The sequence below is a fragment of the Falco cherrug genome, chromosome 7 (assembly GCF_023634085.1).
Source record: "Falco cherrug isolate bFalChe1 chromosome 7, bFalChe1.pri, whole genome shotgun sequence".
Classification (NCBI taxonomy): domain Eukaryota; kingdom Metazoa; phylum Chordata; class Aves; order Falconiformes; family Falconidae; genus Falco; species Falco cherrug.
The window spans coordinates 51,206,400-51,231,649 of NC_073703.1; the positions used below are offsets into that span (position 1 = coordinate 51,206,400).

The following is a 25,250-nucleotide window of genomic DNA, read 5'->3' on the forward strand; positions in this document are numbered from 1 at the left end:
ATTAAACTTAAAATTAAATGGCAACACCCTTTTTCTTTATGGTGACCTGACAAAGGTGAACAAATAAATAAAACTTCAAAAAACACATAATAGAATTTACAGCATTCATTACACTATAATCCAAGCTATTATTAAATAGCTAGCATTGCAGCTGAAGACGCAATATACCAACTGAGAGTTTAGAAATACTTTTTATAATAAATCAAAATCCAGTTAAAACATGATAAGACATGAGAAAGCCAAGGAAACAAGAAATATTTATGAACATGAGCATCTCAGAACAAGCCTAGAGTATCCAAACCTTATTTCACTCCTTACTGCTCCCTGCTCGAGGTAGTCCTCACAATACCTGTAGAAAATACATTCAATTATGAATGATCTACTATGCAAAGGCAATCCTCTCACCTCCAGTTCCAAAACAAGCAGTAGCTTTGACAGAAAATTGTCCACTGTAAATGCTTTGGTGAGAGAAGGGGGGGGGGGGGGGGGGGGGGGCGGGGAAAAAGCAAGCAGCAGTTAATGCCCTTCCACACCAAGAGAGGCCAGGTAACCCTGGATATAGCCCTGTCTGTCCCACAACATCCAAAAGCCACTTTAGTCTTTTTAGTTCCATGACAAACTCAAGCCCTAGACCCTCCTAAACTGACAGACAAAACTGTGAATTCCTAATGCAACAATGCATTCAACACTAGTGACTGAGCACATTTCATTGCCATTATTTTAAATAGGGTAAGAATACATCATGTTCAATAACCCAATTATGAGCATCTGCACCATCTTCACAGTAGCCCTCATGTCTACACTCTTGAAAATTATTTTTAGCATATTCATTTAGAAATCATTCCTATCTTTTCTATTTCACAGCCTGATAACATGCAATTCTTTATCAACTACAAGATTTGATTATCTAAGGGGCTGGACAAACAAACTGCAGTAATTTACTGTAGAAAAAGTAATTTTGTGGGTTTAAAATGAACATTAAGGGAGTCTAAATCAAGTTCCACTTCATAATTACTCATTTTATGAACATGTGTTGACATTTTTCAGCATATGGCCATTTTTTCTAAAACAGAATCTCAAGTTAAATTTCACGTAAGTGATTTAAACTGTTTCCCAGCACTCATGCTTTTACTCTTATCTCCACCAGACACAAGACTGCAAGATTTCCTGATAACCACCCACTTGGAAGCAAGAGAGAGAGAAACCAACACAAATCCAGAGACATTCTGCCATTCTTACTTCCCAAATGAGCATACCCGATGCCTCTACTGAAGAGCTCAATCATTTTTTTTTGAAAGGAGAAGGATGTACATCCAGTATCATCACAAAACTGTTGCACATCCTTATTCCAGTCACACAGGGCCCCTACAAGACCCTCCTTCCCTTAACAAGACCGACATGTTGTGACTTTTTGTCTGCTTTACACCTTCCTTTCCACAGCTGATATGCGCCCATCCTAAACACCACTGCGCCCCCATCTAACACACTTCTCATTTCAGAAATATTTGTTAACTTCACATTTACTTCTAGTCTCTCATTTCAAACCATCTGTAATAAGGAACAGTCCAATAACTCACTATCATCAAATCTTTTTATCGTAAGATAAAGAGCATGAGAATATTAAATGCAATAGCATTCACAAAATTGACAAGAAAGTAGGGCAATCCACAAATGTAAACAAATACAGGACATCCTTTCCGTAAGGAAGCCAAGGAACAAACACATTACACAATGCATTTTATAAAAAGCAACATTCAGTGTTTAGTGAAGGTGCAATACAATAATCTTTTACAGAGGTATAGCAAGCAAAACAAAATAGTGAATAGGACTATAAAGAAAATCATTAATTAAATATACAAAAAATGCTGTGTGCCTTTTGAAAGCAATTCTGATTTTGATAAAATCCTTTTACACAACTTTTACTTCAATACATTCCCTCAAAAATACACCCTAATAAGCACAAAATAATAGACATCTTTCGTGCTGATATGCTGCGCTTATCACTAGTTTAAAATTAAAACTAATACTTTTTAATTTTTTTTACTTTAATTGCGCAGGCCCTATCAGCCAATACACTGTTTTCTTGTCTTACAATTTTTTTTAAAATCAAACCTACACCAACCTATCGCAGTTCTCTGCTTTCTGGAAATAATGATCAGATACAGAAAGGAAGCTGATGCAAGAAAACTGCAGAAAATAATTCAGATTGTTTTATAAAGCAGAAAAAGGAAGGAAGGAAAACAGCTATTCAGAATTTGGAAGCTTTTCTAAAACAATTCCAGAACACAGTTAAATTAATTAGGCTTAATTTTTGTATAGCTACATTTTATTATATTAAGAAGATACATAAAAGCAAATTTCTATGACACCATAAGCAGTAAAATACTGAATTTTCACAACTTCATTAAGACCATCCACCACTGCACTGGTTCTTGGAAGATGCTGTGTCTCAGCCACACAATCTCAATCCTCCCTTGTGTCTACCCTGGCACGTGGTAAGCAGCAAGTTGGATCACTGTGCTGCTCTGGCTGAGAGGCACACAAAAAAAAAGGTCAAAAAAAAGTCTGTGCAGATCTATGAGCTCATGTGATACAGTCTGTATGCTGATCCATTTGTACTTTTGCAAGAGAGGCAAGTAGAATGTTTCAGTAGAAAAAAATTACGTAGCAGCACTGCAATTTTAAGTTGCCTCCTTCATAAGGCCTCACTTAATGGTGAGGCATGAGTTGCTGTGTTACCTTTGGCTGAAACCAACAACTACACAGACATTCTCCAACAGCAAGCTCTGTGGGAGTTGTCTTTTGAACACTATGCACACTTAGAAGTCTGGAAACAGTCGACTCTGTAACCTACCACAAAGATCAAATCTCATTTTCAATAAAGGTTTTAAACCAATTTTAGCACTCTTCAACAAATTTTAGCTAAATTCTTTTTTTGCTCATGGTTTCAGAACAATGCATTTCCACTAGGGAAATCAGAATGTGTTAGAAAACTCTGTAGCAGGAAATAGGATATTTAATGAAAACATATTCTCAGACATTTCAAATCCCATCGCATTCATTAAATAACTTACATGATTTGCCCCTCACCTCATCTTTTGTGCTCACAAACCAAGTGCCTCATACAACCACCACACAACTTCGGGTCAAGAACACAATGCCTTTAGTGCTATTCCCTCTTGAGGCAGCAAACTAAACATTAAATTGCAAAGTATCTAACAACTCTAAAAATCTACTTAAACACAGTAGCCAAATAATTAACTGTCATTATTTCCTGCTTACTCAGAGCACTACTGAAATGCTTAATCTTATTTTTTTTATAAAACAAATTTCAAAATGTTTTGGAAAAGGTTAAAGTATCTAAACATAAAAACCAGCAGTTGCTTGATGTTTCTTACTTTTTCAGCATTTCTATACTGAAAGACTAACTTATTTAACTTTTTTTTAAATAACAGACTCAGTATTCTCGTTTCTTCCTTCCACTATTTGTGGCTTAATCCTGGCATCAAAAAATTTCATCCAAAAGATGGCATTCATGCCGCCAACCCACATATACTTTTTGGCAGACTGCAAAGAAGTTGGTGCTCCTCACAAAGCAGCTCTGTGCTACGTGGTGACTGATGCCAGTAAAATACTACCCCAAAGTGAAGCCTAGTATATAAACTGCATGTGAGCATCAGAATTCACATTCTGAAAATTCATTTATATTGATGAGTAACAAAGTCTTCAAATTCCTTCTAACTAAAAAGAAAAAAATTTACAGAGTTTGTGTCACCCTACATTTCACTTTTAACTGGAAAAAAACCCACTAAAGAACAGAGAAAATATAAAAACCACTCATGGAGAGCATGAGCAAAAATAAAGATTCCAATGCAAGATATTTCCTTCTCACATGCCTTTAAGTAATTATTGCTTTCAAGGCTCTTTGTCTATCCTTTGACACTGGAAACAGATGAGGAATTGTATCTTGAGCAGAAAGAAAGATTGGTTCATAAAAAGAATAAAAAACAGCACCAGGGATCTGTGCATTAATTTTTTTCCCTTATAAATGCATAGTAAGTGATAAGATTTTTTTCAGCTCAGCTTATCTTTTGTAGTCTAACATACTTCTAATAGGACCATTAATAGCAGGGTATAGAAATATTAAATGAAAGACAGTAAGAGATGCACCATCTTCTACTCCCCAATTCCTCAAGAGCTGGTTCCCTGAAATCCAGTACTTCCATGCAGCTGGCAAGCTTAACTCAGCTCAAGCTATTAGATGGACATTGTTACCAGATTTCTATAAGCAGATACTGTTTTCAGGAACTAATGGACTTGGTTGATGAAATAGAATCATTAACCAGACATGAGAGTAAATAACCTTTGTAGGTACAGTATGCAGCAACTCTTTTCTACAGTTTGAAGACCATGAGCACTCTGAAATACGCATATACAGATATATAAAATACATTGTTATATATGCTTATAATAATGTAGAAGCTGGCCTTGGTGAATAACATTAAGCACATGAACCAAGTTCTCAGATCATTTCGCATTGCTTCTTGTTCCTATCATTTTTCTAGAGAACTGCCAGGGGCATGGGGAACCAAAAAAACCCCCACATTCTCTTTCTTAATCGAACTTTGCTGTTTTAAATTCACACCTGCTTTTTATGCACCTATAAGCTAACTGAATCTCGATCAAACTATTTGGCTCCAAAAGATCTTCTACCCCTTCCCTACACTGCAAAGCAAAAAAATTACCATGCAAGATACAGAACTCTGTTCCCCACGAAGAGAAGGCAGGCATTTATAAACTAGGGCAATAAATAAAAGCTCAAAGCATACACTCATGGTCATCACAGTTGTATGACACATTAAAACAGTGTTTTGGTCATTATCCGCATAGAACTGTAATCAGCTTGAAACTTCCTTGCGTAAACACCTATATATTTGCATGCAATTATCCTGTGGCAACAAGTGGACTTAAAAGGTTGTAACACACTTGTGAGATCAGCTTCTAGCTTATTGATTGTATTTTTTAAGTGGTAGTGAAAAAACATTTTCAGCAACAAGCAACAATAAAATAGCTTACATTTGGCAAAATAAGTTAAGACGTTAATCAGAGCAAGTATAAAATTGAAAATAAATATGTAAAAATATATTTTGTTGATAGCAGCACTCTTCAGCACTATAGCAACAATCTACCTGCACTGGTCGTGGCAACAAAGTTTTGCTTTTCAATCCATCTGATAATGAAACCTTTCCAGAAACCTGAGCCTACAATGCTGCTTTTCTTAACAAGTCAGGAGGCCTTAGTACAGTATACAAATGAAACCTTGAAATAGCAAACAGACCTATTCCTGATTATCAGTGGAGGAGTCATCTTCAGAGCTTAGCAGGCTTCAATTTTTATGATTTTTACGTGTTTATAATTTTTCTTAAGTACATTAATATGTTCTAGGAAGAAATACTATTTTCTCTTTTACCAGCTTCCCAACTTCAGAATCTTACAAACCATCCCTAAAACCTAAAATGTAGTTTTAGAACATAAAAATTGTTGTACTACATCTTTCAACCTCACTAGCCAACTGCAACTTGCCAAGGGACGTTCAGAAATAGAACCGTTCACTGAATAAGTACACTGTCCTGCATAATGCAGTCCACAGAGATTCAGCTCCTATGCTAATTCCATAGTGTCAATTGCCACGATCACATACGTAGTAAGGCTTGATCTCATCCACAATTTAACCTCACATATATTGTATTTCTTTTCCTGAATGTACCAGGGATGCCTCAGATCACCAGAATTCATTTAAAAATATTTTTATCACCAAATCCATTCATTGCCTTCATCTACAAAAAGCTTGCTGAAATTTCTTTATTGTCACACAAAACTCCAAATGCTAAGGGAAATCTTCTTTAATACAGTTTCAAAATTAGAATTTTGGTTTTTTATTATTATAGCCCATTACACACAGTAACATGGCATACTAATACTGCTCCTGTTTTTAAAACTCAGATTATAGAGGTGTAATAGAAATGTAATTACTTACATTAAGCTAATTACAACAAAGACAAATGCATTTACGTTGTTCTTTTTATCAGTGAAAAAACACTGTATGACTATGGTTTTAACTATTTTTAATGCAGGTTTGTCATATCACACTCTCTACTTCCTGCCCCAATATTTAACAAAAAAAATAAATAGCTGAAAGTAGTACTGCTCTATAACAAGGAAGAAGGTTGGAGCTGTTTTGCATACGGAAATACAGTAAATATTCAGCAATGATAGTAGGCTTTACTCAAAATCCAGGAATAGAAGAAAACTTCCTATGTTTTGTATTCTCCCCGATGACTCAAAGCCTCTCCGAAATAATTGCAGCCAAGTAATTTGGAGGGACCACTTTACCTCCCAGTAACTTCCTGACTGAAATAGGTAGTTCACAGATTATTTTCAGTTCCTTACAATCAGCTTGCAGTCTATGGTCAGCCTGCAGTTTATGTGTCACCTCCCTCAGGACTAACAGTTAAGCATCAGCAGAGCAAGTCAGTGGCAACAACTGTCTTAGAAGCACCTTACAAGCATCAATTTCAAAACAAAAGGTAGATACAGCAGAGCTAGTATTTAATTATGAAAATTTACCTGTGGAAGTTTCTTGGTGGGGTATTTTTTCCCCCACTCCTGTAATACTAAAATATTCAAGTATTGTAGGTAGATTTATCATTTATCTGCAGACTACCTCATCTATGAAAGTTGAGGCAGATTCTTAGAACTACTGTTGAACTACAGGAGAGTCCCAGGACCTCCCTGGATACGAAGTATCAAAAGTAGTAAAGGACAAGCAGTAAAACAAAGCAGGTAAACTGAAGGCGTTCAAGTGCATGGAAGAACATATCCAGTTAAGACAGTTTCCTGTCTTCTTCAAGGCTTCAGACAGAACCACATTTGGTCACTTCACAGCAGTTCTATGAGCTGGGACATTTTTATGGAAACTGCCTTTGTGTTCTAGCACTTAAGCTGCCTGCCATCAAAAGAAAGTTTGAATGACCCCTTAAAGCAGGAAAGCAATTAAAAAATTTAAAAAAAATGTATGCTTGCTGACTATCTGCCACAATGACTTGGGATATAAGAATTCATTTCAAGGTAATAGGACTGGTAAAAGACATACCATGAGAACCTACAGAACAACAGAAGAAGCTTTATTATATTCCAAATATCCCCTTATTCTATTACTGAGCAGTAGTTACGTTTGGGAGCACATCTTGAGAGACCACCACATCCATTTTCCCCATCAGACACTATTTTTTAACTACAAAAGCACCTAGAGATAAAAGACTAGATGCTTTGGCAGAAAACAATGTAGCCACTGACTACAAAAAATAAAATTAAAAATTATTCTTTGGGTACAACTAAAAGCAGTAAATGTCCTTGTTACTCCTATGATTTCATGCACAAAGGCAGGTCAGAAAAGAGCATTTTCCTCTGTGTGGATACCAACATGAAACTTTGGAGTATTTGTTTGGTTTATCTTGTAGTCATGTAGGAGTTTTTTTCTGCAATACAAAAGAAGAGATCTGTCTCAGAAATAAGTATCACAGAACATCATACTGTACTTGCAATTAATTTTCAACAGCAAAATTAACTTAGACAAACATTATCATCCATGCAACACTAATTACATTAGGATTATTATGTGATTTTTCAGAATATCATTCTAGAATTAGCATATACCACTTGAAACAGTATCAGAAACAACTTCATTCACATGCTACTCCACAGGTATTTGGCATTCTGGAGCCCTAGTGCCCAGCCAACAGAGTCTTCTTTTTTCATATGCTACCTAGAAGTCTCAGGAAAATATTTCTAAAGGCAAACAGACTAGAATTATTCTGAGAATCTTCCCCTTGCTATCTGAAATGCAACATGATGCCTCTTAGATATCCTCAAAATCTAGTGCAAATGATTATTTTACATTACCATACTGGCTTTCAAAACATGCATACTTAGTCACCTGTCTCCACAGTACAGCTCTGACCATCAGCCAACTACTGGGATACTGGCAGGTCTAAAGTACACCTGTGTATTTGCAGCACATTGATTTACCCAGCCAGCGAGAGGGTGAGGAGGAAGGTGCCACCCTGGGAGACTGCACCACCACCTAAGCACAGGGAACATGCATAAAGAGCTGCCTCAGCTGTATCACAGTACTACATACACTGTTAAACTTAATTGCAGATGCACATTTTATTCAATAGTGTTCAAACAAAAGAACCTGTAAATCAAAGCTAAAATTTACAGTACTTGGTCCTTTCATTAAATCAGCTTCTTATTACACAGCAGCCATGAGGAACTGTTTACAATATATTAAAATACACCTTCATGAATGCAGCAAACAAGTCAGGGTGCGGTTGCCTCGCAATTGGCAGGGAACATGTGGTTTTCAAATATTTCCAGTTCTGCTGTGCAGTAGCTTGGGTTTAAGGCAGCATAATGCAGCAGGTTAAAACACATTCAGAGTTATCTCATGCCATCACCACAACTACAAGGTGTGCCTTTTGGCTCTGCTATAGATACTCTTTATTATTCATCTTAGTTTGCTTGCCTGTTCAAAGAAAAACATCATTTATTTACAATAAGGTATACAGTAAAGCACTCCTATTTCCATAAAAAGAAGTTCAACCATTTAGGATCTGCTAAAGGAGACAATGAGCATACAAAAAACTATTAGATGTAATACCTCCAAAAAGTTCAAGAATATATATGGAAGTTTAGAATAGCAAGATCTCTCATTGAAGGGTCTTAAAGAAACCCCATTCTCATAGGATGAAAGTGTGACAAATTACCTGGAAATTGTAACAGATCAATAAATATCAAGTGGGAGATAAGCAGAAGCAAAGAGCTGTTTTAAATGGCAACCAGGGGAGGGAGATGATGTACTGATAATCTTTCTCAATGATTTACACTCTGACCTGTGCTCATAAACAAGGAGTAAAACAGATACAGAAACTTCTGCAAACTCTGCAAAGCTAAAAAGTTTGATATTCTGAATTAGTGATAAATACCTTCTGTAGCTAGCCAGTGACTTTCAAATAAGGGTATGCACAGTGACAGGCCAATTGTGAAATAAAATGTTAGATGAAATCCACTAACAATAAATGCAATATGAAGAGAAAAAATAACCTTAAGTCAATCTACTTATTAACAGGCTTCACATTTTTTATTAACCCTTCAGAAAAAGGCTTGAAGTCACTATGGGTAACTCACTGAAAATACCAGCTTTACACCATCAAAAGGTAAGCAAAAATAATTGGGATATTTTAGAAAGGAAAACAAAGAAATCACCACCACATACAATCTACCACAGTTGTTCTTGTCTACTTTTTGTCACTCACACTGTTCAAGCAGATAGAGGGACTAGAGAAAAAGTAACAAACAATCAAAAGATGCAGCACAGTTTCCATACAAACAAAAACTACAGACAATTATGGCTTTGGAAGGAATAAAAAGGCACAGCTAATATCACGAACAAAAGCAGGAAATAGTTACCCTTAGTATACAAGGATTGGTGAAATCGCAGTAAGATAACAAGAGTTTAACAAGAAATTTAAAAGCAATTTTCTTCTCCACAAAATATAATTGTGACTACAGGAAAAGATCAAGGTCAGAATTATAGTTTGATTCAAGAAGTGAATCCACTGAAGATCAGGCACTTATTAATCTAACACCCCAAATCTGTCATCTCCAGCGCTGGCAGTCCTGAAGCTAGTAAAACACTGTAAACATAGCTGCTTGTAATATACTGTTTCTTACATTTTTCCCCTCAGGTTAACATAAAAAAAAAAAAAAAGGGGGGGGGGGGGGGGCGAGCTGCTCTTAGGTAAACTTTTAGCAGTACTTATGGCTTAGATTTAACAGTTCCCAAAACCGATACATAGAAAACAGTTTTAATTAATAAGCATCTCAGTCACTCTCAGATTATCAAAGGAAGCAGTGTTCTCTCATTTTTCAGTACATATGATATTGAGCATTTCCTGAATGCTACCAGAACTTTCACTTATTAAATCAAAGTTTTCTAGCCACAATTTGGGGCAAGGGAGGGGGTGGAATGTCACAAGGGTCACAAATGAGTCACCTGAAAACTACAGACTAACAACCAAAGTTGAACAACATGCTTCATTAAGGAGCCCCTATAAACCTGAAACAAACTCCATGCATTTCTGTATCATTAGAAGATTCATATTAGGTTGAATTACGCTGTAACAAAAGAAAAAGAGGTTTTTAAAATAAATGTCAGGATACCAACAAGAACTTAGATTCTTCTTCATTTTTTTGCACCAAATTTTCAACTGCTCAAGGCTTGCATTCAATCCTTATAAACATCTCTTATTTGTAAAGCACATAATTTAAGATTATGCAATTGCATTATGGCTGCCCCAAAATACTATGTGCTGAAAGCACCAAAGTGTTTACAGACAAATCTTGCCAAACAATCATTCCATCAAAACCACAACTCAACCACTACTTGAGCTAAACTTGTTTGAACTAGACTGAAATACAGATGTGAAGTATCATGTTCATACTAAATTGCAAAATAAATGCCCAGGAAAATAAAAACAACACACCTGTTGGAATGCATTCACAGAAGCAGTCTGTCATGCAGAGAGCTGGCAGTGATACCCATGTCATTGTAATACAGATTTGAAACAGGAGAGGAGAAAAAAGCAGAACAGTAAGTTTCATTATAGGAACACAAAATATTCGTAATTACCTCAGATCACTGACATTTTTTAGGTGAGTTGTTCTCCCCATCCGCACGCACACACACACCCCCAAATTGCACTCAAAAACAAAAGGAGAGACACAGTCCCAGCAGAAAGGGGAAAATAAGAGAACCAAGGAATCTGTCACCTATAGATTTCAAGTACAGCTTAAAACATAACTGGATTATTCTCATTCAACAGCTGCACATTGTATACAGAAAAAGACTTTGTCTCATCCTAGTTTCTAGTGTCCAGAATGACCCACAGCAGCCTCAATTAACTTCCTCATTGCAGAAGGATATAAAAACAAAAGCATTACAGAAAAATTGTGGCTGTGAATTCTCTCATGAGATAGCAGCTATACTATACTCAAAGTTGCATTTGTTACAACCTACATTATTTTTGTTTTACAAATAAAAGCAACACCAGCTTTCAGATAAGCTATTTCCTTTTACAGTTTGAGTTGTTGCTCTTTAAAAATATATTTACTAGCTTTGCTGGTCTACAGAGAAGGCAACATAAAAAGACCCAGAAACATCTGAAGTTACCACACTATGTTTAGGATGTGGTTTGATGAGCAAATCTTTTGCTGCAGCTTCTTGCCTCTCTACTTGCCTTCTCAATTGTGCAACCATGTACGAGGTGGAGGAGGATAGAGACAGCAAAATGACTCAATGACTCATGCAGCACTGACGTACTTGGGAGAGAGGCCCAGAAGCAAAGGCTAGCAGGAAAAGAGGCCAGCCATAATGTAGTTTCAGGTATAGATCTGACACATAAGGCACCTTAGTTCATCATTAAGTAAATTATGTTAAGTTGCAAGTGCCTTTCCTAGGCTGTCAAACAAACAGGTTTGGGAGATACATCCCAAATTGATATTGAGAATATCAAAACCACAAAGAACAGTAAGTGAAATCCTGGCCTCCAAAACTTGCACTTAAGCCCATTTCAGTCTTAGGTGCTTACATGAGCTTAGAGCTTTCAGATTTAAATAAAAAAAACTAATTTTTTTTTAAATTATGTATTCTGTCTTAACCATATGTTTTTTCTTTGGGCATATAAGATTGGCTAACTAACATTCAGAAAAAGAGAGCCATTTGGCAAGCAACAGATTAACATGGGATACCTCTGTATAGTTTAGCTTAGGTAGCAATTACCTAAGAATTTTGGAAAATTCACAAAACACCCTCCAATCAAAAATAGCCCAAACTGCAATTAAATTATATTAGTAAGTGTTAATACAAAATTTATAACTGCAATTATAGACCATTTTAGGGAAGAAGAGCTGAACTCATTCACTGAAGAGCCCTTCTAAGTACTTCTCAAAAAAACACACTAAGGAAAAAAGTTATTAACATTTTTAATAATATTCTAATCTGAAAGAAGCAGGGAGGACCTAAACTGTTGTTAATTTATCTGTAACACCACAGCATGTGTTAAAATTATGTTTACCCTTCCCTCAGCTGTCCCTGTTTTAGGAAACATGAAAAACTCCACCTGCATACAAGCAAATTAACTCTTCCCTGCTCCATCATGTGAAATACAAACTCTTCATGTTTAAAAAGAAAAATCCAGCTAAGTCCATGTCAGCATTTCACTGCAGCAATTACATTTCCTTTGGCAGAAATAAAAGAGCTTCAAAGTGTAAATAAGTCAATTTTGCTACACGATGATCCTTCTCCTCCATCAAGACCCTTCTAAGTTCCCACAACATATTTTTTCTAAAAGTCATTCTGTAGTTGAGTCCATTAACAACATAAAGCCTGCAAGAACAAAAGGTCAGAAACTGTTACAATGAATTGCCTATAGCTATGAAGCTAAAGTCAACAGAAACAACACAGAAAAGTCCAGATACAGTTTAGCTATACACTGTGGAATAGATCTTCAAAACAAACCAGAGGTTTCTTTCTCAGCCCACTTCTGTTCAAGCTTCTTCACAATGTGAGCTTTCTACTGCATGCCAAAAATTTTTCAGGCAAAACTTTAATTTAATCTGACAAGAAAAGAAAAGCTTTCCAAATTCATTTGGAAATGCGTTTTGAGGATATTTCAAACCCAAAGCGACTCCCTGAAGTTATTCATCATGAGCTCCATATACTAAAACCAGTTAAAAAAGTGCTCTGCTTCCCCCAGGTTTCATAGCCCACATGGCATTTCACTTTATTCCTACATTTCAAAATAAACAGACACCAAAAAATACACCTCCTTTCCCTCAACAAGCTTAGTGTTCTGCCACCGTTTATCTGTACTATGAAAAGCACTTCATGTCTGCCACTTTCAAGGTTTAAGTATTCAGAACAATGGTATTTTATCTTATGCTGAAACAGAGAAAGACTAAATTTGACTGCTGTCTTTACCCTCCATAATTTCCTTCACTTTTCCATTTACACAGCAGGAAGTGGCACATTCTGTATTGCAGTAGCCAAATACTCACAAAACCAAGTTTTATGCAAGACATGTGAATTCTTACCCTGCTCATCAATTCCTTTAGATAGTTGTAGGTTCACAAAAATCTTCAGACTTTCATTCCTGTCAGAGTTAATATCTGGTCAAGTCCAAAGAATGGTTTTCACCTAAAATACATCAAAAGTTGGAGATCTGATTTTATAGCCACAGCATCACGAGTCACACACATACAAAAAAATACCCCTTTTTCCTCCAAAGTAAGTATTCTAAACTTGTTCTCATTTGTAAAAACCGTATCAAGAAAATTTTGTTACAACTGTAACTGTAAGAAATTCACATGAAACATAAACAATTCACAGAGCAAACTGATAAACTAAGACTACATGGCAAGTTCAATTATGGATGCACCATATGCTTCAATATTCCCTTAGATATACAGAAGGAATCAATTTGTTCAACACACAAAATGCCCTTTTGGTGAGACAGTCCTTCAGCTGAACCATTGGTTTGAAGGTTTGCTGAAAACACCACACATTGGCATCTCACAGTAGTAACAGTAACTTAAAACGAGCACAGGAGTAACACAGTTTTCAACCACCTAGTTCTGCTGAAGGAACGGATACCCTAAAGTGGCAGAAGAACTCACCAGATCCATACATTTATTAGCAGAAACAACCAGTGGGTTTGTGCTTGGTGGTTTGGGTTTTTTCCTAGTCAACCTTCCTCTGATAAAGTGACCTTTACCAAAGTCTCTGCTGTGGTACACCAGTAGACTTAGACGTACAAAGCTACTTCAAGTTTTGTAACTCTATGTCCCTCTCACTTTACACATGACCAGAACTGTGAATCATTAAATTCTAAATATGAAATGTTTATGTCCCAGCAAATATATCCAACCAAGAAGCTTCTTACATACAACTTAAAGTCACTATCACAATAAAAGTACAAAAATTGCAGGCATTAATAAAGTTTGTCATTATCCTCAATTTAAAAACATGGAAATGTGATTATAGCTGGAGCACGTGTTCTATTGGGTTTTACTTTTCCTTTTTGCAGGCTGGAGTTGAGGCTTACCTTTCAGGAGATGCAGTGACGGTACAGTCACACTATAAAGCAGTATGCAAAATCAGTACATTTTTTCTTGGTAAAAGACTCTCAGCCAGAAGACAACCTGGTATAGGTCTATAGTTCATCTGCAGCACACCCCTCCTGCCCATTAATTTCTCTCTTCTTCCCGCAGTCATTAGCCAACGGTGCAGTTAATTACCGTTTGATCTACTTGATTCATGAGGATGCAATTACACAAAGCAGAATTTAGCTGTTAAGAACAGTCTCCATTTTAACTACTAAAACACATGAAAACAAAGACTAATCAAGCTAGTACTCTGTATCATGAATTCTCCCACCAGTGAAAATGGAAAGAATTGTCAAAAAAGGATAAAACTCATTAATTGAAGCAATTCTTACACAACTTTTCAAACCCATCAGCTTAAAAAAAGAAACAAAGTATCAGCAATGCTGACTACCTGCCCACAGAACCTTAAGTTGCCTTTGCAAAAAAATACTAATGCCCCACTAGTGCCTTCCACTCTTCAGTGCTAAACCAATTCCCCTATATGCTCAAGCAATTTTAGATCAGTCTGATGAAGTCACAAGAACACAAATTTATGATCAAGTATGAGAAACTTTCAGCACAGGCCATCCTTACAGTTTCCTGAATGACATACAGAGAAGGCATTCAGTTCAATCCAAGCTGATGCGTTACTGTTTGCAAAAGGCACATCACAGCCTGGGAGCGCCTGTTCTCCAGGCACTCCCTAGTAAGAGCAGAGTGCTGGACATGCGGTCAGGAGCAAGACATGTTGAACCTTCTAAAAGTACACGGGTACATGAGCAGCAGCACTACCACTCTGGATGACTCCAAGATAGGGGAAGGTATTTTACCAGGAATTTCTCTTCCCCCCCCCCCCCCCAATCAGCTTTTTGGGAAGGAAGGTGGTGTTATGAGTTTTTTGAGGCTTTTTTTTTTTTTCGTGAGGGTGTGGAAACCAAAAACTAAAACATTTAAAGATACTTACGCTTGCTAGATTATTTCTTCAAATTCACCACTTGGGAAGCTAGGGACTAAAGACAGACAGGACTGCATTCGCCTCGGCTGCAGTTGCTTTAAAGGAGGCTTAGTTTCCATAATTAAACCTGCATTTGGTATATACTGAAATGCAGATACAGCCAGCGAGATCTTCAAATTCAGCCTTCTTAGGTTTTGACTGGAATATCTGAATTATTAAGTTGGCTCATTTTTGCTATCCTAAATGTTTATTTGGTGTAGACCACTGTCATGGAAGAAAACAGTGACAGAAAGCAGTTTTAAAATAATTCCCACACATATGCAAACCTCCCTCTCCAACTAAAGATTGGCTTAGGCTACAAGTCAGAAATATTTCTAGCCATTGTAATATTTTGCCACTAAGAATATCCAGTTTTTAACAGGAAATTTGTTTAACACCACACTTAAGTGGCAAAGAAAGAAAAATTAATCCACATTTACCATACTACAATTTTCTTCAGCTTATCCATCCTACAAGCAATGCCACATACAGAAAGTTCACACATAAAGGAAACTCAAGTCAGAAGTAACAACAGTTTTATTTCCCTTCCTCTTATTTTCATCTCCCAATCCCTCAGTCCACAAAACACAAATACTATTTGTATTTCAAGATATCTAGGACACCAGACAGACCTTCATCCAAGAACAGTAACATCTCCACAGCGTCCCATATAAAAGCCACCCTTATTTCATATAAATTAAGGCAGAGACTCCCCACTCTAAATGCAGCCTTGCATTGTCCTGAAACGTTCATAAATCACACATAGCAACCTACTTTTTGGTTTATACAAGTTTATGGAGTTTTAGCAGACCCACATTACTATAAATATTACTTCAACAGTAAGGTTAGGAATCTCAGCAACAAAAATGAAATCTATTAGAAGAAGCACAAAGCATCACAATTAGCTATACTAATATCTTAGCTGATAAGCCCTTTTACTTTCACTTTTATTTTAGAAGCTCCTGAACAGTGAAATTTCTGTAAGCTATGCATTTAATAGTTTCAAACTTGAAAAAGTTTGGAACCATAAACACTGTGGATGTTCTTTTCCTTCATGTGACACAAGCAGAGCTGGGGGAGGAGGGCAGTCAATGTTCACCTGAAGCAGATACAAAAGTGAACTAATGAAAAACAAGAAAAAAAGTAGACATGCACTATGACAGTTTACAGATGTGGCCTGGACAAGGTTTTGACTTCAGTTTTAACACAGACCACTCATGGACAGTGCACACTTTTATGTTTTAAAAGAACAAACCATAGTTTAGAAAGCCCATGCCTGTGACTACAGAAAGCAAGTTGCAAGTAGATCACAAAAACAAGTTTGTCCTGTACAGGTGATAAAAAATAAACTTTCCTCATGGGAATAAAATGAACTCTAAGTGGTATAAAACTGGAGTTAGTTGAAAATCTGTGTGACAACCCACGTAATTTCATGGCAGATTAAAAGATTCATTTAAATAATCCAAGAAGCATGAAGCCATTCCAATAGGCACTGTTTACATTTTTATTTCATCTGTGTCCAGTGACTAAATTAACAGGAAAAAAGTAACATTGGCAAGATAGCAAGAGTGTCTCATTTTACATAATTACATTTGTATTTTTTCAATTTACATAATTACACCTGATAAATCTTATTCCATAAGGTGAAAGGCATGACAGCTGTGACAAGCACAGGCTACAAGTTGCTTTGTCCTTATGTCCTGAAACGCTACCTGGTGTCTTATAATGAAGCTAGTTTATACTAGCTGTACTAGTTCACATTAAATAAACCTGCCGATAGCCCATGGCACAAGCTGCAGTTGCAAAAGAAAATCATGTTGTGCATGTCCCAACAAGTTTTAGCTAAAGTTATAGTCTTTGGCAAAAAGCAAAGTCATATGACTGAAAATGTTACCACAGGAAAGGTCTGAACCCAAGACCAGGGTCTAAATTCTGAATGACCTGGACTCTGCACCAAGACAGCCTCTATTGCTGCTAGTTCCTGTTCTGCCAGCACCATGTAGCCTGCCATATGTCACAGCAATAAGGTAAAGATACCAGTAGCAAGGACAAAGTGTCTTTTTCCACTGGTTCATGTGGAAGACTGGTCCACACTGGACAAAAATATATTCACTGTCTCCTCTCTGTTCCCACCACCACTTTGTTTGCCTACTTACTGTTTCTGAGAATGCCCACTTTCACATTTCTCCCCTCCCATAAGCATTTATTCTGGCATGACTTTTATTGATTTTAACCATGACACATTAAAATACAGTGCAAAGTGCATCCCTGCATGCAGACCAAACAAACAGCAGTTCACAAATTGAAAGCTGACACTAAGAATGAAGCAGGCAGAAAATGCCTTTTTCCACTCAGTCACACAACCATAACTGTTCGTTTGATGGCTGGCTTAAAAAAAACATAATACAAACCAATATTAATACTCCACACAAAGCAATATCTTAGATAGAAAAAAAAACTTAAAAGAGCAGATATATGTATTGATTAAATCTGCAGCTGTGTGAAACAAGTTTGGCTATGAATTAGAAAGTCTACTTCAAGCTGCATAATATAAATAACCCTTTCTGGAAGCAGTGATATGGTAAAAGAAGTATTCAGTCACAGGTTCCTTATGCGCCTAGGAATAAAAATAGGTATTTCTGAAAATGCACCATCTCAAGCTGTAGGTAAGATTAAGTTAACAATATTTGCCTTGCAGTGCTTGTCAGTGCTCTGTCTAAATCTAGTAAACAACTTTTACTCGGCACTAGTGAAATCTCAGCTGAATAAGCATGTGCAGTTTTAGACTGCTTAGCATAAGAAAGATGGCCTTGAAGCAAGTTCAGCAGAGAGACCACCACATGAGGAACAAGGCCAGGATGAGACACCTGGGTTTGTTACACTGGAGAATGCTTGGGAGATCATCTTGCTTTCTACACCTACCTAAAGGGAGGTTACAGCAAAGACTAAGCTAAGCTCATCATCATTATACACCTCCAATTTTATACTGGTGATGCTTTCAGTGCAGTCGTTGGGACCAGATGACCTCCGGCAGTCCCTTTCTGCCTAAATCAGTCTACAACTCCAGGACTACCCACCAAAGTTTTCATCCTAATTTTTGATGCTGCTTCCTGGTTACACGAGTTTTTTAATTACTTCCCACACAAAAGAGAGGGGTATTTACAAAATACTAGCTTTGTGTGGAATGAGTGAGGTTTCCAAACCACCTGTGCAGCATCATATTTGATACAAAACAACTATCACCTAAAAATAAGCAGAAAATTTTGCTGTAAATCCCAGCTGTGCTTTAGCTACCTTTTGAAGTGTGGTAAATAAAAGAATCAAGTCACACAAAATACCAGTTTGCCTGAAGAAGCACAGTTCAGACTACGGTATCAAACTTATCTGGAGGTACAGATATGAACCAGTAAACTGACTTCTGTGCATTTTCCCCTCATTTTTGTACAAAAGAGAGATACTGTATTTCCAGAAAAAAGAGAAGACTGGACCTCTAGCAGACTGACTCACATGCATGCATCAAAACTAACTCTTTAAATGCAAGTGTTTCAGACCTAAAGCATATATGTGTGTCAGCCTTCCACAGAAAGACTGGACATTTCTGTGCATACCTGTAGAAGGACTACATCATCTGCTTGTACAGGCCAGCAAAACACCAATGATATGCATGATGTTCTTTAAAAGCTTTTCAGAAAGCGTAACATATTAGATACGAGTTGTATCAGACGAACAGATCAAAAAGTATATTTGTTATTCTATTCCACATCTAAATGGAGAGATTCAATAAGCAGCTCTAGTTTGCAGTTGCCATGTAACTCACAAATAGAAAAGGAATAAAAATCAAACAATGAAACACAGTTTCTGAATAGTAGATTCTGAGAATCTTTTCCCTTGACTCCTGACAGGTACTGTGCTGAAACAGTGTTCAGAAATACTTACAACTGCTACGTGTTAAAAATCAGAAACATCCTGTAAACATTAAAAAAAAAAAAATTACTTTAAGGGCAACTGAACACTGAAACAGGTCACACAGTGTCCAAGTAAGACTTAGGTACATGATTAAATTTTATCAAGTGTACCTGAACAGGATACCAAATCTGTATCAGTGGCAGGGAAGTGCATAATATCTAATCCAGTATAAAATCATAGTGGTCTAAATAAATAATGCTTAATGCAAATAAGTCATGTTGCTACCTGATATGTATTTTATTTTTGCTTTAATCAAAGCAAACAGAATGATTTATGACACTGATACTTTACATATGACCACTACACTTTTGACCCAATATCCAGAGTCCTGAAGCCCTGCTTGTAGCACTGCTGAACCAGCGTTCTAACTTTGTCACCTTGAGATAAGTTTGGATGGATGTTATTACATACTCTTGCCACCAACTAAGATAGCTTTCTGTGCTATTCTTCCCTCCTCTTTTTGCCAAGAGGAAAGTTAAAAGCATGCGTGAGGCAGCTCTATAGCCTAACGGTCCAGTGCTGGCTGACGCTGAATGGCTGAAAAAGGTTCAAACTTTGTCAGTCTACTATCACCTAAACTGCAAAACTGTGTTATCATGGCAGCCAAAAAAAGTTATCCTACAAGATACATGAATCATTATGGTCCAGTATTAGGCCTTGCAAACAGTCAAGGCAGAAATCAGTATTCTCCTCAACTCTTGAAGGGAAGATGGATCAAAGATCTTCACTCTCAGGAGCAATGGGAAAGAAGGTGAGAATTTACTGAGCTGAGATTGCACATCATATGGCTGTTGCTGAGATAAAGAGGCAGGAAGAAGAATCTGGCCCAGTTACCGCTTCACACAGTGCCACTGTCACAAGCAACCAAAGTCAATATGCAGCTTATTCAAAGACTTCCCCCCTCAGATGGATATAAACACTTTTTCCTCTCTAAAAAGGGACAATCTCACACTGCAATCAACCACAAGTTTAAAAATAAATCATTACAAATCCTGCTTTACCTGCAGCCTTATTGTCTGACATTCAAAAGCATTACAAGTACAGAAGATACAACCTTTTCGCTAAGTCAGAACATCCTCTTTGGATGGTCTACCCTACCACCTGTCCAGTGAGACCCAGAACAATTAGTCAAGTGATGCAGAGACTATGTATCAAATGAACCTGCTTGGCTTCTCAAACAGAACAGGAAGAATTTGAACAAGAAAAATGCTTTAGTTTTAACTAATCAGACAAGCAAAAGCAAGAACAAATCGATCTTTCACACCCATCACACCTCCTTTCAACAAAGCCTTACAACATACTTGCCAGTAAGCACCAGACAGATGACAGAAGGCCAGGAGCGTCTGGTGACAAGTGAATTGGTAGGACAGTGAAAGGGCAGGATGCCGTTCGTGTTTTTACTCCTCTGATGGATCCCAGATGTCCACAGATGTTTGCATGCAGAATGAGTCTGGCCTTAAAACATTCATACAACTCAGTAGTGCATGGGCAAGACTCTTCTTGAGAAGAGCTCCTGGTAACCAGTATTCCATTTTTCAACAATAACAATGTTATACTTTTAAGGGACGGAAGAAAAAAGAAAAAGATGTTTCCCTGATAAAAAGTGATTTGCTCTACCAAAAAAACCTACAAAAGCAGCTCACACAACGGTAGTGTTGAACAATTCTGGAGAGAGGGAGGAAAAAAGAAAACAAAAGCTCACAGGACACTTAACAGCAGAAACCATTAAGCAACCTGAATACAGGTATCTCTACAGGATCCCATTACATTTTGTCTTCTGCATTTTTGGAAGGAAAACTACACAGAACAGGTAATTACATGGACTAACAAAGCCTGGTTGATACATTCAAATCTCTCTCTCATATCTGACCAGATTTGATGTATAAGAATACATACACTCCAGATTAAGTTTCTCCCATGCAATTGCATTAATCACACAGTTTTCCTGGTGACTAATAATATCCTTGTGCGTGCTGCAGCTCTTGACACCACTGGGACTTAATCTCACCCCCACCCAGTAGTCCGCTTTTACAAAGTTTGATGGACTCTAGGTGTGCTTACAGGGCTCGAACAAAAGCCATCAAATTCAAAATATACAGAAGGATGGGGAAAAGGAACAAGCATTAGAGAGAACACACACGTAGACACATACAGAGCCTTACCACACAAGTTGGTTTCCATAGGAAATCAAAAACTTTTGAGAGCAACCTTGCCTCAGACCTGTTATCAGAAATCTAGGATACAGCAACTGCAGTCTCAGAAGTGACAGCCATGCCACACAGATACTCAAGCTAGCTCTGAGCTAAAGAACACTATCCACACATTTGCTAGAACTAGGCAAAAAACAAAATGGAAAAACTCCAAGGGTGACAATGTGAGGCACACTGGCTGCTGACACCGTGCCCTGTGAGAATCAGAGACGTTCTCTGAAGTAGAGCCAGGCAGTACTTACATTAACTTTTGAACACAATTCATCCTGAACAAGAGAACTCACACTAGATTAAAATCTAAGACCATTAAAATATATTTTAAAGTATTCCTTTAAATCTGGATTAATACAGTTCCTACATATTTCATTTTACTCGTTTTTTGTGCAGTCTGTTTTATTCTTTCTGCAATTTTATAGACCATGTCGTTCTCCATTGCTACAGGTCAACATGCGTAAGAGGTCACTAAGATAGGGATGTCTAGCAGGCAATTAAAATCCAAAGCAATTTATTCCACTATTTCTTTAATTTGTAGCATGCCAGCTATTATGCCGCCACCATTGATCAGCTGACCTTTGAGGTAAACCCACTGGACTAACACAAGAACCAGAAACACAAAGCCACATTAGCACAATGCTGTTGCCAAGCTCAGTAAGCCCCACTGAAGAGGGAGGCTAGTTAGCTCATATGCAATGCTACATGCTACCACCATTAAATGCTATCTGGATGCAAGCTACAAACTCAGCAGTGCTGCATTGTGCCATGTAGGCACTGTCAGCTAAAGCTATAATAAGGCCAGGGCACAGGTTTGAGCACTAATCCGTAACTGTTTTTGTTAAAGTTTGCTAGCAGACACTGATGTACAGGAGATCCCATGAGACTAGGGACTGTCCCCAATGAACAGCAGGAGTTTGAGCTGTGCAGAGCCACTCTTTGGAGCAGAAGGCAGGCCACAGACAAGTGTGGATGAAGCCACTAGATTCCTCGAAGCTGACTCAAGAGTTTCCAGCTCAGCTTTACAGCTAGTTACTGAACAAATTCGTCCCTAGCAAGATGATATCTAAAGCCCAAGGCAGCTTCTGCTCTGAACACTGTTACAGATTTCTCATGTGCATGGGTTTTTTTGGCTTGCTCAAGGGCATCTGCATCGCCTTACTTCACAAAGTGAACTAATGAATGAATACCAGGCACTGATATTACAGTAATGTCACATCAAAATAAATGTCATTAATACCTACAAATAAGTGAAATCGAGTGCACTCAAGGCAGAGCAGCAAATTATCACACAACTATGCTACACCACATTAGCTATGTACATGTTTCCATATTTTTGTTTCCAAATTTCCATTTCCAAAGATATCAGGTTAGGGCTCTGGGCATTTCCAGTCCATGAAAGTACAGACAAAAGTATAAAATACTTACCTATTGTCAACATTTTAATTATCCTGCTTGACACACTTCCCCGCCCTGCCCGCACGCACACACACACCGCCACTATCAAGTCAGTAGTACTGTCTAGAAGTCTAAAACTAAGCTGGGAGGTATAAGGAAATCAAACTTCATCCCAAAAGTAATTGTTCCTGCTACCAGCAGAAACATTTTACAGAACCTTCCCCACACACACCCCTTCTTTCCCAGCAGCCTTTCAGATGCAGAAAAGAAGCAGATCAGATCACACTAACTTTACCAGATGAAACAGCCTTCTCCTCACATGTAATCATGAGACTGGGAAAACTGGTTTTGTTTACAAGACAAGAAACCCCCCCAAAAAAGAGCATATTCTCAAAGCTGTATATTTCTATTAGAACAGTCCCTCCCTGCTGCAGCCAGGTCTTTGATCTTCTAGTGTCTCAGAGAAAAGAGGTGACTGAGACCAGATGACGTATTCCCAAGGGACAGCTATGTCTCAAGGGGCACATTGTAAGCTCTTCTCAACTATCTTCTGGGGAAGAGTCAAACAACTTTTCAGTACAACTATTCAGTGACATAATGACAGCTCAGTTTCACAAGTAGTTCTATTAATATTGCATATGTTAATCTTAATGACATTCCGCACTAATTAGCATGGTTATAAACTGAACAGCAGTGGCACTTCAATAGCATCCTAAGTCTTCAGTTCCAAATTCTAAACACGGGGACAACACAACACATTGCCTTGAAACTCAGCGTGCCAGTACTCAAGTGACTAACCTACCTGAAGTTTCCATATATTTCAAGAGCTTCTGGCATCTCAGCTAAGTATTAAGGGGATAACAAAGAAGGGTTACAGCAACAAGATAACTACTGCTATCAACAGTTTTAAGTCAGAAACTCAGTGTAAACAGAACAGTCACTCAGCACTAACACAAGATTCAAAAAGAAAAACCCACCACCTTTAGAAAGGCTGTTTTTCTACCTGGCAAAATTGCTTTGAACTTCTAACATGGAAAGGTTTTTGTACTACCTTTATCAGCAACAAGAAAATAGTGTAATGCAGAAACCAACCACTATTTGAAGGTATTTTGTACTATACTACGCATACAATTACTTCATTTTCAAAAGTCCTATTAAACAGTAACATTAAACAACTTTACCTGCAAGCACGTAACACCCACATACTGTCAACAGAGCCAAGAGGTTTTATTGCCACCTGTAAAATGTTACTGAAATTGGGCAGCACTGTTCTACAAGCCCTTTCCTTTCCCCATGTAAAAAAGTGAGTATGAAAGACCACACAATGAGGTATGCTGTCTATACTACCCTTACATAACCTGTTTGTTACAAGCAATAAAGTTCTAATTTGTAGCTAAATTTCAAGTAAGAATTGATTCTAGCCATGTTGTCTGACAATACCTGGAAAAAAAGCTAGTCATTCTGGAGAAAAACAGGATTCAAATTTAAGAAACTGGTCGCAATTCTATGCATTTAACTTCACCTTTACAGAGTTGTGCCAGTTCTTCTGCCACCTCCCTAGAAAAGAAGAGTCCAAAGATCTCTAAGTTATAAGAGGAAAAAGAGGGAGGGAGAGGGAGAAACAGAAACAGAAGATAGGATTCACTTGTTCATACGGTTTCAGCTACAACATTTAAACAGTACTGAAAAAGCAATTTTTTGAATTGTGTTATCTAACAAAAAGTAAGTATCAGTCATGCTTATTCTGAGCATCTTAATGCCATGACAAATAGAAGCTCATTGTTCTGCCAAAAATTTTAGTCCTCCACATCAGAAAAACTGACGGCTGTAAGGCAAACACTACAATCACTTACAATTCCCCCTCATCTGAACTCAACTTTTTCTGTCTAAACAGTCAATGATCTAACAACTCATATTGTTATTACCCTCTGCAGCTTCCATAATGTTCACAACACTACCTTCCAACACATTTCAAATGACCGAAGTGCTACTTTATTTTAGATCTGTCTACCAGCTTTCTATTTCATCAATTATTTCTTCAAGTTTGACCCTTGTTAAGTCTAATCACCTCTTGCTATTACACAACTGAAAGATGAAATGAGGATTTTTATCTACAAATTCCTTCTTTAACTACTCCTTAATTTCCCTCCTTAAATCAGTTTGTGAGGCCTGTCTTATTTAGCCCTAAGTCACTTAATCCCCTGCCTCAAGAACCTGAAGAAACCTGTCACCTAACATTAGACTGCATCATACTTGGGAATATTTGGCAACTACTATAATTTGCTTTTGGGTTTTTTTGGGTTTTTTTTTGTTTGTTTGGGGTTTTTTTGCTTTTAAGCAAATTGCAGGTTTCTAAAAAATAAGGAACAGCACAAGTCTCTCCCTCCACCAGCACTTCAGACATTTTATTTCTGGGCATTCTGTAC

General features: G+C 37.4%; 1 protein-coding gene across 12 annotated transcripts in view; it reads right to left on the bottom strand.

Moving 5' to 3' along the window:
- Window positions 1-25,250, bottom strand: part of SIPA1L1 (signal induced proliferation associated 1 like 1) — a 220,904-nt gene that overhangs the window by 186,839 nt on the left and 8,815 nt on the right. For 8 of the 12 annotated variants that reach the window (XM_055715528.1, XM_055715522.1, XM_055715527.1 and 5 more), the window contains one exon: window positions 13,216-13,318. The exons of 3 other annotated variants lie outside the window; for them this stretch is intronic. The gene's annotated coding sequence lies outside the window, so the exon portion shown is untranslated. Of the gene's footprint in view, window positions 1-10,607; window positions 10,650-13,215; window positions 13,319-25,250 lie in introns of all 12 variants that reach the window. One more of the 12 variants, XM_055715521.1, reaches the window with a different exon arrangement.